The sequence below is a fragment of the Salmo salar genome, chromosome ssa01 (assembly GCF_905237065.1).
Source record: "Salmo salar chromosome ssa01, Ssal_v3.1, whole genome shotgun sequence".
NCBI lineage: Eukaryota > Metazoa > Chordata > Actinopteri > Salmoniformes > Salmonidae > Salmo > Salmo salar.
This window is the reverse complement of record NC_059442.1, coordinates 18,295,523-18,309,367: the sequence shown is the minus strand read 5'-3', so window position 1 is coordinate 18,309,367 and position 13,845 is coordinate 18,295,523.

Here is a 13,845-nt window from a genome sequence, read left to right as displayed (position 1 = left end):
TCTAGCATATCTACAGTACATCAACAGCCACGCATTTAAGCATGTTCAAGCACACGTACACGTGTGTGTGTGTGTGTGGGTGTGTGTGTGTGTGTGGGGATGGATACAGGTGCATTGCTCTGGTGTGTTTGTCTCAAGTGTGATAACACCATGTGATTTGTATCTGTAGATGAAACATCAGGGTAACAAATGAGGTGGTTACTCTTGTCTCTCATTTTGTCCCATTCTCCCATAACTCTCTCTTCCTCTCTCTCTTTCTCTTCCATGTCTCTTTCCAGTGTTCCTTTCTGACTCCAATCTCTCTCTGTCGGAGTCTGTCTGTCCATCTGTCCATCCGTCTCTGTCACCATAGTACACCAGGAGGTTCAAGTAACAGCTTTTTTTCAGCAAGTAACTCGTCTGGAGGAGGGAAGAGATATCTAGACAGGTGTACAACTGAATGCATTCAACTGAAATGTGTCTTCTGCATTTAACCCAACCCCTCTGAATCAGAGAGGTGTGGGGGGCTGCCTTAATCAATATCCACGTCATCGGCACACTGGGAACAGTTGTTGTTGGTGGTTAACTGCCTTGCTCAGGGGGCGAACGGCAGATTTTCCCACCTTGCCAGCTCGGGGATTGAAACCAGTGACTGATCAGGAATCCCATGAGGGAAAGTGAGAGGAGTATGGAAAACATCAGGATGAAAAAGAGGAGTGGTGAGAACAAAGGCCCGGGGGATGGTAAGAACACAGCAGTGGAGACCGAGGGATGGTAAGAACACAGCAGTGGAGACCGAGGGATGGTAAGAACACAGCAGTGGAGACCGAGGGATGGTAAGAACACAGCAGTGGAGACCGAGGGATGGTAAGAACACAGCAGTGGAGACCGAGGGATGGTAAGAACACAGCAGTGGAGACCGAGGGATGGTAAGAACACAGCAGTGGAGACTGAGGGGTGGTAAGAACACAGCAGTGGAGACCGAGGGATGGTAAGAACACAGCAGTGGAGACCGAGGGATGGTAAGAACACAGCAGTGGAGACCGAGGGATGGTAAGAACACAGCAGTGGAGACCGAGGGATGGTAAGAATCAAATCAAATCAAAATCAAATCAAATTTATTTTTATATAGCCCTTCGTACATCAGCTGATATTCTCAAAGTGCTGTACAGAAACCCAGCCTAAAACCCCAAACAGCAAGCAAAGCATGTGAAAGAAGCACGGTGGCTAGGAAAAACTCCCTAGGAAAAACTCCCTAGAAAGGCCAAAAACCTAGGAAGAAACCTAGAGAGGAACCAGGCTATGAGGGGTGGCCAGTCCTCTTCTGGCTGTGCAGGGTGGATATTAAAACAGAACATGGTCAAAATGTTAAAATGTTAAAATGTTCATAAATGACCAGCATGGTCAAATAATAATAATCATAGTAGTTGTCGAGGGTGCAACAAGCACGTCCGGTGAACAGGTCAGGGTTCCATAGCCGCAGGCAGAACAGTTGAAACTGGAGCAGCAGCACGGCCAGGTGGACTGGGGACAGCAAGGAGTCATCATACCAGGTAGTCCTGAGGCATGGTCCTAGGGCTCAGGTCCTCCGAGAGAAAGACAGAAAGAGAGAAAGAGAGAATTAGAGAGAGCATATTTAAATACACACAGGACACCGGATAAGACAAGAGAAATACTCCAGATGTAACAGACTGACCCTAGCCCCCGACACATAAACTACTGCAGCATAAATACTGGAGGCTGAGACAGGAGGGATCAGAAGACACTGTGGCCCCATCCGATGATACCCCGGACAGGGCCAAACAGGCAGGATATAACCCCACCCACTTTGCCAAAGCACAGCCCCCACACCACTAGAGGGATGTCTCCAACCACCAACTTACCGTCCTAAGACAAGGCCGAGTATAGCCCACAACGATCTCCGCCATGGCACAACCCAAGGGGGGGGCGCCAACCCAGACAGGAAGACCACGTCAGTGACTCAACCCACTCAAGTGACGCACCCCTCCCATGGACGGCATGGAAGAACACCAGTAGGCCAGTGACTCAGCCTCTGTAAAAGGGTTAGAGGCAGAGAATCCCAGTGGAAAGAGGGGAACCGGCAAGGCAGAGACAGCAAGGGCGGTTCGTTGCTCCAGCCTTTCCGTTCACCTTCACACTCCTGGGCCAGACTATACTTAATCATAGGACCTACTGAAGAGATAAGTCTTCAGTAAAGACTTAAAGGTTGAGACTGAGTCTGCGTCTCTCACATTGGTAGGCAGACCATTCCATAAAAATGGAGCTCTATAGGAGAAAGCCCTACCTCCAGCCGTTTGCTTAGAAATTCTAGGGACAATTAGGAGGCCGCGTCTTGTGACCGTAGCGTACGTGTAGGTATGTACGGCAGGACCAAATCGGAAAGATAGGTAGGAGCAAGCCCATGTAATGCTTTGTAGGTTAGCAGTAAAACCTTGAAATCAGCCCTTGCCTTAACAGGAAGCCAGTGTAGGGAGGCTAACACTGGAGTAATATGATCAAATTTTTTGGTTCTAGTCAGGATTCTAGCAGCCGTATTTAGCACTAACTGAAGTTTATTTAGTGCTTTATCCGGGTAGCCGGAAAGTAGAGCATTGCAGTAGTCCAGCCTAGAAGTAACAAAAGCATGGATTAATTTTTCTGCGTCATTTTTGGACAGAAAATTTCTGATTTTTGCAATGTTACGTAGATGGAAAAAAGCTGTCCTTGAAACAGTCTTGATATGTTCTTCAAAAGAGAGATCAGGGTCCAGAGTAACGCCGAGGTCCTTCACAGTTTTATTTGAGACGACTGTACAACCATCCAGATTAATTGTCAGATTCAACAGAAGATCTCTTTGTTTCTTGGGACCTAGAACAAGCATCTCTGTTTTGTCCGAGTTTAAAAGTAGAAAGTTTGCAGCCATCCACTTCTTTATGTCTGAAACACAGGCTTCTAGCGAGGGCAATTTTGGGGCTTCACCATGTTTCATTGAAATGTACAGCTGTGTGTCGTCTGCATAGCAGTGAAATTTAACATTATGTTTTCGAATGACATCCCCAAGAGGTAAAATATATAGTGAAAACAATAGTGGTCCTAAAACGGAACCTTGAGGAACACCGAAATTTACAATTGATTTGTCAGAGGACAAACCATTCACAGAGACAAACTGATATCTTTCCGACAGATAAGATCTAAACCAGGCCAGAACTTGTCCATGTAGACCAATTTGGGTTTCCAATCTCTCCAAAAGAATGTGGTGATCGATGGTATCAAAAGCGGCACTAAGATCTAGGAGCACGAGGACAGATGCAGAGCCTCGGTCTGACGTCATTAAAAGGTCATTTACCACCTTCACAAGTGCAGTCTCAGTGCTATGATGGGGTCTAAAACCAGACTGAAGCGTTTCGTATACATTGTTTGTCTTCAGGAAGGCAGTCAGTTGCTGTGCAACAGCTTTTTCTAAAATTTTGGAGAGGAATGGAAGATTCGATATAGGCCGATAGTTTTTTATAATTTCTGGATCAAGATTCGGCTTTTTCAAGAGAGGCTTTATTACTGCCACTTTTAGTGAGCTTGGTACACATCCGGTGGATAGAGAGCCGTTTATTATGTTCAACATAGGAGGGCCAAGCACAGGAAGCAGCTCTTTCAGTAGTTTAGTTGGAATAGGGTCCAGTATGCAGCTTGAGGGTTTGGAGGCCATGATTATTTTCATCATTGCGTCAAGAGATATAGTACTAAAACACTTTAGTATCTCCCTTGATCCTAGGTCCTGGCAGAGTTGTGCAGACTCAGGACAATGGAGCTTTGGAGGAATACCCAGATTTAAAGAGGAGTCTGTAATTTGCTTTCTAATGATCATGATCTTTTCCTCAAAGAAGTTCATAAATTTATTACTGCTGAAGTGAAAGCCATCCTCCATTTGCGAAGGCTGCTTTTTAGTTAGCTTTGCGACAGTATCAAAAAAGAAATTTCGGATTGTTCTTATTTTCCTCAATTAAGTTGGAAAAATAGGATGATCGAGCAGCAGTAAGGGCTCTTCGATACTGCACGGTACTGTCTTTCCAAGCTAGTCGGAAGACTTCCAGTTTGGTGTGGCGCCATTTCCGTTCCAATTTTCTGGAAGCTTGCTTCAGAGCTCGTGTATTTTCTGTATACCAGGGAGCTAGTTTCTTATGACAGATGTTTTTAGTTTTTAGGGGTGCAACTGCATCTAGGGTATTGCGCAAGGTTAAATTGAGTTCCTCGGTTAGGTGGTTAACTGATTTTTGTCCTCTGACGTCCTTGGGTAGGCAGAGGCAGTCTGGAAGGGCATCAAGGAATCTTTGGGTTGTCTGAGAATTTATAGCACGACTTTTAATGCTCCTTGGTTGGGGTCTGAGCAGATTATTTGTTGCAATTGCAAACGTAATAAAATGGTGGTCCGATAGTCCAGGATTATGAGGAAAAACATTTAGATCCACAACATTTATTCCATGGGACAAAACTAGGTCCAGAGTATGACTGTGGCAGTGAGTAGGTCCAGAGACATGTTGGACAAAACCCACTGAGTCGATGATGGCTCCGAAAGCCTTTTGGAGTGGGTCTGTGGACTTTTCCATGTGAATGTTAAAGTCACCAAAAATTAGAATATTATCTGCTATGACTACAAGATCCGATAGGAATTCAGGGAACTCAGTGAGGAACACTGCATATGGCCCAGGAGGCCTATAAACAGTAGCTATAAAAAGTGAGTGAGTAGGCTGCATAGATTTCATGACTAGAAGCTCAAAAGACGAAAACGTCATTGTTGTTTTTTTTTTGTAAATTGAAATTTGCTATCGTAAATGTTAGCAACACCTCCGCCTTTGCCGGATGCACGGGGGTATGGTCACTAATGTAACCTGGGGGTGAGGCCTCATTTAACACAGTAAATTCATCAGGCTTAAGCCATGTTTCAGTCAGGCCAATCACATCAAGATTATTATCAGTGATTAGTTCATTGACTATAACTGCCTTGGAAGTGAGGGATCTAACATTAAGTAACCCAATTTTGAGATGTGAGGTATCACAATCTCTTTCAATAATGGCAGGAATGGAGGAGGTCTTTATACTAGTGAGATTGCTAAAGCGAACACCGCCATTTTTAATTTTGCCCAACCTAGATCGAGGCACAGACACGGTCTCAATGGGGGAAGCTGAGCTGACTACACTGACTGTGCTAGTGGCAGACTCCACTAAGCTGGCAGGCTGGCTAACAGCCTGCTGCCTGGCCTGCACCCTATTTCATTGTGGAGCTAGAGGAGTTAGAGCCCTGTCTATGTTCGTAGATAAGATGAGAGCACCCCTCCAGCTAGGATGGAGTCCGTCACTCCTCAACAGGCCAGGCTTGGTCCTGTTTGTGGGTGAGTCCCAGAAAGAGGGCCAATTATCTACAAATTCTATCTTTTGGGAGGGGCAGAAAACAGTTTTCAACCAGCGATTGAGTTGTGAGACTCTGCTGTAGAGCTCATCACTCCCCCTAACTGGGAGGGGGCCAGAGACAATTAATCGATGCCGACACATCTTTCTAGCTGATTTACACGCTGAAGCTATGTTGCGCTTGGTGACCTCTGACTGTTTCATCCTAACATCGTTGGTGCCGACGTGGATAACAATATCTCTATACTCTCTACACTCGCCAGTTTTAGCTTTAGCCAGCACCGTCTTTAGATTAGCCTTAACGTCGGTAGCCCTGCCCCCTGGTAAACAGTGTATGATCGCTGGATGATTAGTTTTAAGTCTAATACTGCGGGTAATGGAGTCGCCAATGACTAGGGTTTTCAATTTGTCAGAGCTAATGGTGGGAGCCGTCGGCGTCTCAGACCCCACAACGGGAGGAGTAGAGACCAGAGAAGTCTCGGCCTCCGACTCCGACTCGCTTAATGGGGAGAACCGGTTGAAAGTTTCTGTCGGCTGAATAAGCGACACCGGTTGAGCATTCCTACAGCGTTTCCCTCCAGAAGCCATGAGAAAGATGTCCGGCTGCGGGGACCGTGCGAGGGGGTTTATACTAACGTTACTATCTGTACTTACTGGCGGCACGAAGAACACAGCAGTGGAGACCGAGGGATGGTAAGAACACAGCAGTGGAGACCGAGGGATGGTAAGAACACAGCAGTGGAGACTGAGGGATGGTAAGAACACAGCAGTGGAGACCGAGGGATGGTAAGAACACAGCAGTGGAGACCGAGGGATGGTAAGAACACAGCAGTGGAGACCGAGGGATGGTAAGAACACAGCAGTGGAGACCGAGGGATGGTAAGAACACAGCAGTGGAGACCGAGGGATGGTAAGAACACAGCAGTGGAGACCGAGGGATGGTAAGAACACAGCAGTGGAGACCGAGGGGATGGTAAGAACACAGCAGTGGAGACCGAGGATGGTAAGAACACAGCAGTGGAGACCGAGGGATGGTAAGAACACAGCAGTGGAGACCGAGGGATGGTAAGAACACAGCAGTGGAGACTGAGAGATGGTAAGAACACAGCAGTGGAGACTGAGGGGTGGTAAGAACACAGCAGTAGAGACCGAGGGATGGTAAGAACACAGCAGTGGAGACTGAGGGATGGTAAGAACACAGCAGTGGAGACTGAGGGATGGTAAGAACACAGCAGTGGAGACCGAGGGATGGTAAGAACACAGCAGTGGAGACCGAGGGATGGTAAGAACACAGCAGTAGAGACCGAGGGATGGTAAGAACACAGCAGTAGAGACTGAGGGATGGTAAGAACACAGCAGTAGAGACCGAGGGATGGTAAGAACACAGCAGTAGAGACCGAGGGATGGTAAGAACACAGCAGTGGAGACCGAGGGATGGTAAGAACACAGCAGTGGAGACTGAGGGATGGTAAGAACACAGCAGTGGAGACTGAGGGATGGTAAGAACACAGCAGTGGAGACTGAGGGATGGTAAGAACACAGCAGTAGAGACCGAGGGATGGTAAGAACACAGCAGTAGAGACTGAGGGATGATAAGGCCAAAGCTGTGGAAAAGTAGAGAATAATGAGTGCCTGAGGAAAAAGAAGGAGGAGAAGAGGAAACAGGAGAAGAAGCTACAGGAGCAGGTAAGGCTTTTATCCTCTGTCACGGTTGTTGTTGGTAGAAATGGACCAAAACGTACCAGGTACGTGAATGCTCATCTTGATTTTTAATTATCTTCAAAAATGAACATACAAAATAACAAAAACGAAAAACGAACAACTAACAAACAGTCTGGCAAAGCAAAGCTCAACACAGAACAATCACCCACAAATCACACACACAAACACACCCTAATATATGGGACTCTCAATCAAAGGCAGATAGACAACACCTGCCTTCAACTGAGAGTCCCAACCCCAATTAACCAAACATAGAAACACACACACCAGACTAACCATAGAATACAAACACATAGACCATCAACCAAAAACCCGGAAATACTAAATCAAACACCCTTTACACAAACACACCACCCCGAACCACATAAAACAAATACCCTCTGCCACGTCCTGACCAAACTACAAAAACAATTAACCTTATACTGGCCAGGACGTGACAGTACCCCCTCCCCCCTTAAAGGTGCTACCCCAGAAGCACCTTAACAAAAAATAACCCCAAGCAACACCAAAAAAAATTCCCCTTTTCTAAAGGGAGGGAAGGGAGGGTGGCTGCCGTCAACGACGGCACTGTGCTACACCCCCCCTCCCCAACCCACCTATTTCTGGAGGTGGCTCCGGCTCAGGCCGTTCCAGGCTGTCGGGGCAGTCTGGCAGCTCGGGACAGTCTGGGCAGTCTGGCAACTCGGGGCAGTCTGGCAACTCGGGGCAGTCTGGGCAGTCTGGCAACTCGGGACAGTCTGGGCAGTCTGGCAACTCGGGACAGTCTGGGCAGTCTGGCAACTCGGGACAGTCTGGCAACTCGGGACAGTCTGGGCAGTCTGGCAACTCGGGACAGTCTGGGCAGTCTGGCCACTCCGGCAGTTCAGGGCAGTCTGGCCACTCCGGCAGTTCAGGGCAGTCTGGCCACTCCGGCAGTTCAGGGCAGTCTGGCCACTCCGGCAGTTCAGGGCAGTCTGGCCACTCCGGCAGTTCAGCGCAGTCTGGCCACTCCGGCAGTTCAGCGCAGTCTGGCCACTCTGGCAGTTCAGCGCAGTCTGGCCACTCCGGCAGTTCAGCGCAGTCTGGCCACTCCGGCAGTTCAGCACAGTCTGGCCACTCCGGCAGTTCAGCGCAGTCTGACCTCTCCGGCAGTTCAGCGCAGTCTGACCTCTCCGGCAGTTCAGCGCAGTCTGACCTCTCTGGCGACTGTTGACTGGCGGGCAGCTCTGACGACTGTTGACTGGCGGGCAGCTCTGACGACTGTTGACTGGCGGGCAGCTCTGACGACTGTTGACTGGCGGGCAGCTCTGATGACGACTGTTGACTGGCGGGCAGCTCTGATGACGACTGTTGACTGGCGGGCAGCTCTGATGACGACTGTTGACTGGCGGGCAGCTCTGATGACGACTGTTGACTGGCGGGCAGCTCTGATGACGACTGTTGACTGGCGGGCAGCTCTGATGACGACTGTTGACTGGCGGGCAGCTCTGATGACGACTGTTGACTGGCGTGGCTGAGTTGACGCACTTGTAGCCTGGTGCGTGGTGCTGGTACTGGGCTACCAGATTATGAACACGCACCTCCAGGCTAGTGCGGGGAGCGGGAACAGGACGAGTCGGACTGGGTTGACGCACTTCCGGGTCCGCACGAGAGACAGGAGCTGGAAACCCAGGGCTATGGAGGCGCACAGTCGGTCTAGATCTTACCTCCTGCACAACCCGCCTTGGCTGGATGGAACTAGTAGCCCTGTACGAGCGGGGTGCTCCTACAGGGCAGACTGGGCTGTGCAGGGGCCTGATGGTAGCCGTGCGTAGAGCGGGAGTTGGGTAGCCTGGTCCTCGGAGGCGTACCGGCGACCAGATGCGCTGCGCAGGCATCCTCCTACCAGGCTGGATGCCCGCTCTAGCACGGCACCTGCGAGGGGCTGGAATAACGCGCACCGGACTGTGCGTGCGTATGGGTGAGATAGTGCGCTCCTCAGCGAAACATAGCGCTCTCCACCCCATACGCTCCTCCATATAACCACGGGTAGCTGGCTTCCGGCTCTTCTTACGCCTAGCCAAACTACCCGTGTGCCCCCCCAACATTTTTTATTGGGGGTGCCTCTCGTGCTTCTCCCTCAGCGCGTACTTGGCCTCGTACCTCCGCCTCTCTGCCTTGGCTGCCTCAATTTCCCACTGCGGGCGGCGATAATCCTCAGCCTGGTGCCAAGGTCCGGCCCCGTCCAGAACTTCCTCCCAGGTCCACTTCTCCCGCCAGTCCAACTCGAAGTCCCTCTGCTCCTTCTTCTGCTGCTTGGTCCATAGTGGGTGGGTGATTCTGTCACGGTTGTCGTTGGAAAATGAGGACCAAAACGCAGCAGGTACGTGAATGCTCATCTTGATTTTTAATTATCTTCAAAAATGAACATACAAAATAACAAAACCGAAAAACTAACAACTAACAAACAGTCTGGCAAAGCAAAGCTCAACACAGAACAATCACCCACACAAACACACCCTAATATATGGGACTCTCAATCAAAGGCAGATAGACAACACCTGCCTTCAACTGAGAGTCCCAACCCCAATTAACCAAACATAGAAACACACACACCAGACTAACCATAGAATACAAACACATAGACCATCAACCAAAAACCCGGAAATACTAAATCAAACACCCTTTACACAAACACACCACCCCGAACCACATAAAACAAATACCCTCTGCCACGTCCTGACCAAACTACAAAAACAATTAACCTTATACTGGCCAGGACGTGACATCCTCTCTATTTTTAAACACATAATGTATCATTTTAGTAACAATTCCTATTTCTGCTACACTGGAGGGTGGTGGGGGGCATACAAAAAAACAAAATCAATTAATTTCATGTCAGTCCTTCACTATTTAATTTTTTTCTTATTTAAATCCTGATGTGATTGCACTTCTTGACCAATCGTCAAACATATACATCAAAAATATATTACTGTGTTAATTTAATGGAGCAGGTGAGCCTGAAAGCACTGCAGGAATCCCAGAAGAAGACTAAAGGGGAGGAGGAGGACAGGAAGAGAACAGAGGCAGACAGAATGGAAGAAGAACAGCACAAACAGCGGGCCGGTTTCTTCAGTGATTTGAGAGAGGAGGAGGCGCAGGAGTTGGAGGAGAACAGGAGAAGAATCACTGTTGTCAATAGAAGAACACACAAGGCCCCAGGTAAAGAATCAGCGATATTGGTGAGTTCTGATGAGGAAACTGGCTCTGAGTGGAAGAAGCAGTGGGAGGAGGAGAAGAAGAAGGAGAAGGAGAGGAAAGAGGAGAGGAAGGAGGAGGAGAGGAAGGAGGAGGAGGAGAGGAAGGAGAAGAAGAAGGAGGAAGAGAGGAAGGAGGAGAAGATGAAGGAGGAGGAAAAGAGGAGGAGGAAGAGGAGAGGAAGGAGGAGGAGAGGAAGAGAGTAGAGGATAAGAACAGGGAGGAGGAACAGGAGGAGGAGAGGAAGGAGGAGGAGAGGAAGGAGGAGGAGAGGAAGGAGGAGGGGGAGAAGAGGAAGAGAGTAGAGGATAAGAACAGGGAGAAGGAACAGGAGGAGGAGAGGAAAGAGGAAGAGAGTAGAGGATAAGAACAGGGAGGAGGAACAGGAGGAGGAGAGGAAAGAGGAAGAGAGTAGAGGATAAGAACAGGGAGAAGGAACAGGAGGAGGAGAGGAAAGAGGAAGAGAGTAGAGGATAAGAACAGGGAGGAGGAACAGGAGGAGGAGAGGAAGGAGGAGGGGGAGAAGAGGATAAGAACAGGAGGAGCAGAACAAGAGTGAGAAGTAAAGATGGCAGGCACGTCTTGTTCCCAAGAAAAAGAAAGGCGGATTTATTCTTCAATCATTTTTATTCTTCAGCGTTTTTGAGTAATATCCAACTCCCAGCACAGTGGACTGGAGTATGGGACATATAGCAGTAAAAAAAAAAACATGACCTATTGTCATAATTTGAATATCAAGCATATACAGTACATACATTATAACATTGTAAATGTTAATCTGTGTTTCTTTCTACTGTACATATTAATGTTAAGGATTTACTGACACAGGAAAGCAAGAAAGGCATCTTTGCAAGCATGAAAAGCAAAAGCCATAACTTTAATCATGTGATGTCAAATTGGTGAAGTGTTATGTCTATTACATGTTTGCTACAGGCCTTGTGCTATCATGCTGATGCTATTCTCTCTCTCTCTCTCTCTCTCTCTCTCTCTCTCTCTCTCTCTCTCTTGCACTCTCTCTCGCACTCTCTCTCTCTCTCACTCTCTCTCTCTCTCCCCCCTTCTGTCTTTTTTTCTCTCTTTCTCTTCACTCTCTTTTCTCTCTCTCTTTTCTCTCTTTTCTTTCTCTCTCTTTTCTCTCTCTCTTTTCTCTCTCTCTATCTCTGCTAATGTACACCACACCAGTGGAGGACAGTGCTTTATAAAAAATAGCCAGCAGGCACTGTAAGAACCGTCTTACCTGTCTCTCTCTATTTCCACCTCTCTCTTTTCCTCCTCTCTCATCTACCTCTCATTCATAGTCTGGATTGTTTCTGGTCCTTTTTTTTCTCAGGCTATGATATAAGCATGTTGCTACCTCTGGAATATAGAAGCAGAGATGAGATATCACTAAATGAAAGCTTGAGTATTATTCAAAAGTAAAATATTGAAACATGAAACCCCCTTTATCTCCTCTCCGCTCTTCTCTCTCTCCACTGGACCGTCGATGGGGTCGTCCATCTCTCGGATCAGCTCAATGACTCTCCTCCTCTGTGGAAGGTCCATAAACAGCATCTGGTACACCTTAGTATTAACAACAATAAATACTTCATTATTAGTAAAGCATTCAAACATTACGCTCAAAGAAATGTAACAACAGCATTAAAAACAAACATTTTATATTACATGTGCACTTCTATTGTTCTAGTAAAGAGTTTAGAATTTCATGAATGAGTTGGCGCCTAGAGACAAAGGTACGGGTATTACTAGTAAGTGGAACTAACATGATGACAAAGAAGATGAATTGTGGACAAATTGTAAATACATTATCCCTCTGAGCCTTTTCCCTCAGTCTCCACTCCACTGTATCTCATTGATCCAGCTCTCCACCTCCCTCTTGAGGTTGCTGAACTGCTCTCCTCACAGATCTTCTCTGTCCTTCCATGCCTCTTCCTCCTTCTCAGTCAGGAACTTCATCACTCATTCCTGTGACCAGTGAGAGATGATGAATTGGAAGTAGTGTAACAGATTCTCAAAATAGTCACATTTTCACATTACTGACTAGTATTGAAGTAACCAGCACACGTAATAATAATCATTTTAAAAAGTATTTTCACCTGGGAAGGAAGTACTCCACCAGCAAAGCCAAAATAAGAATACTTCTCTTCTTTTTTGGACATTTCAAATAATACTGAGTTAAACACTATTTAGTTACTCTGTAAGCAAAGTCAAATTCTCTGTCAACTCACTTGCAAACTACACTGGTAAATTCTAACATCTATATTCCATAGGAACTAATTGCTCTTTTAATGGCTGGGATAGGCCGTCATTGTAAATAAAAGTTTGTTCTTAACTGACTTGCCTCGTTAAATAAACATTAAATAAAAATAAATAAAATAAAATATCATGGCCAAGACAGGATCATATCATTTGAATCATTCTGATTCTATGGTCTGCACCCCCTGTGCCCCTTTTTAGCATGGCAACACAGATGAATCCCTAACTAACCCAATTTATGATACACTTCACACATTTTATTTGAAGAAGTATTGCTTTAACTTCCAATTTACTTTGAGAGGATATCACTGCAGTGCAATATTTTAGACTTAATTATTTATTCTTCAAACTAATTCCCTAGCAGCCTGTGATAACCCTTTGAGTGAGGTTGAGCCAGGGGCTGCTCCATGGTCATTTCCCCACTCTACAGTGTGTCTGTTGGGGTAAAACCCATCTCAAACCTCAGCCCTGATCCTCCTGTAATTCTGTCCTAATACACCTCTTCTCCACTCCTCATTCTATCTTTTTCTATCCCATATAATACAGCTAATATTAGTCTCTCTGTCTCTGTCTCTGTCTCTGTCTGTCTCTGTCTCTCTCTTGCTCTGTCACGACTTCCACCGAAGTTGGTTCCTCTCCTTGTTCGGGCGGCGTTCGGCAGTCGGCGTCGCCTGACTTCTAGCCATCATCGATCCACTTTTCATTTTCCATTTGTTTCGTCTTGTCTTCCCACACACCTGGTTTCAATTCCATCATTACATGTTGTGTATTTAAACCTCTGTTCCCCCCATGTCCTTGTCCGGAATTGTTCGTTGTAAGTGCATGTGCACGTTTATCTGGTGTGCGACGGGTTTTGTACCCATTGATTGTTTGTTCTGTTTCCGGTGGTTTTTATTATTAAACTGTTCCGTTGTAAACACAGTTCTTGCTCTCCTGCGCCTGACTTCTCTGCCGCCAGTATGCACCCCTTACACTCTCTCTCTCTCTCTCTCTGTCTCTCTCTGTCTCGCTCTCTCTCTCTCTCTGTCTTTCTCTGTCTCGCTCTGTCTCTCTCTGTTTCTGTCTCTCGCTCTCTTTCTCTCTCTGTCTCTCTCTCTCTCTGTCTGTCTCTCTCTCTGTCTCTGTCTCTGTCTGTCTCTCTCTTTGTCTCTCTCTGTCTCTCTCTCTGTTTCTGTCTCTGTCTGTCTCTCTCTGTCTCTCTCTGTCTCTCTCTCTGTCTCTGTCTCTGTCTGTCTCTCTCTCTGTCTCTCTCTGTCTCTCTGTGTCTCTCTCTGT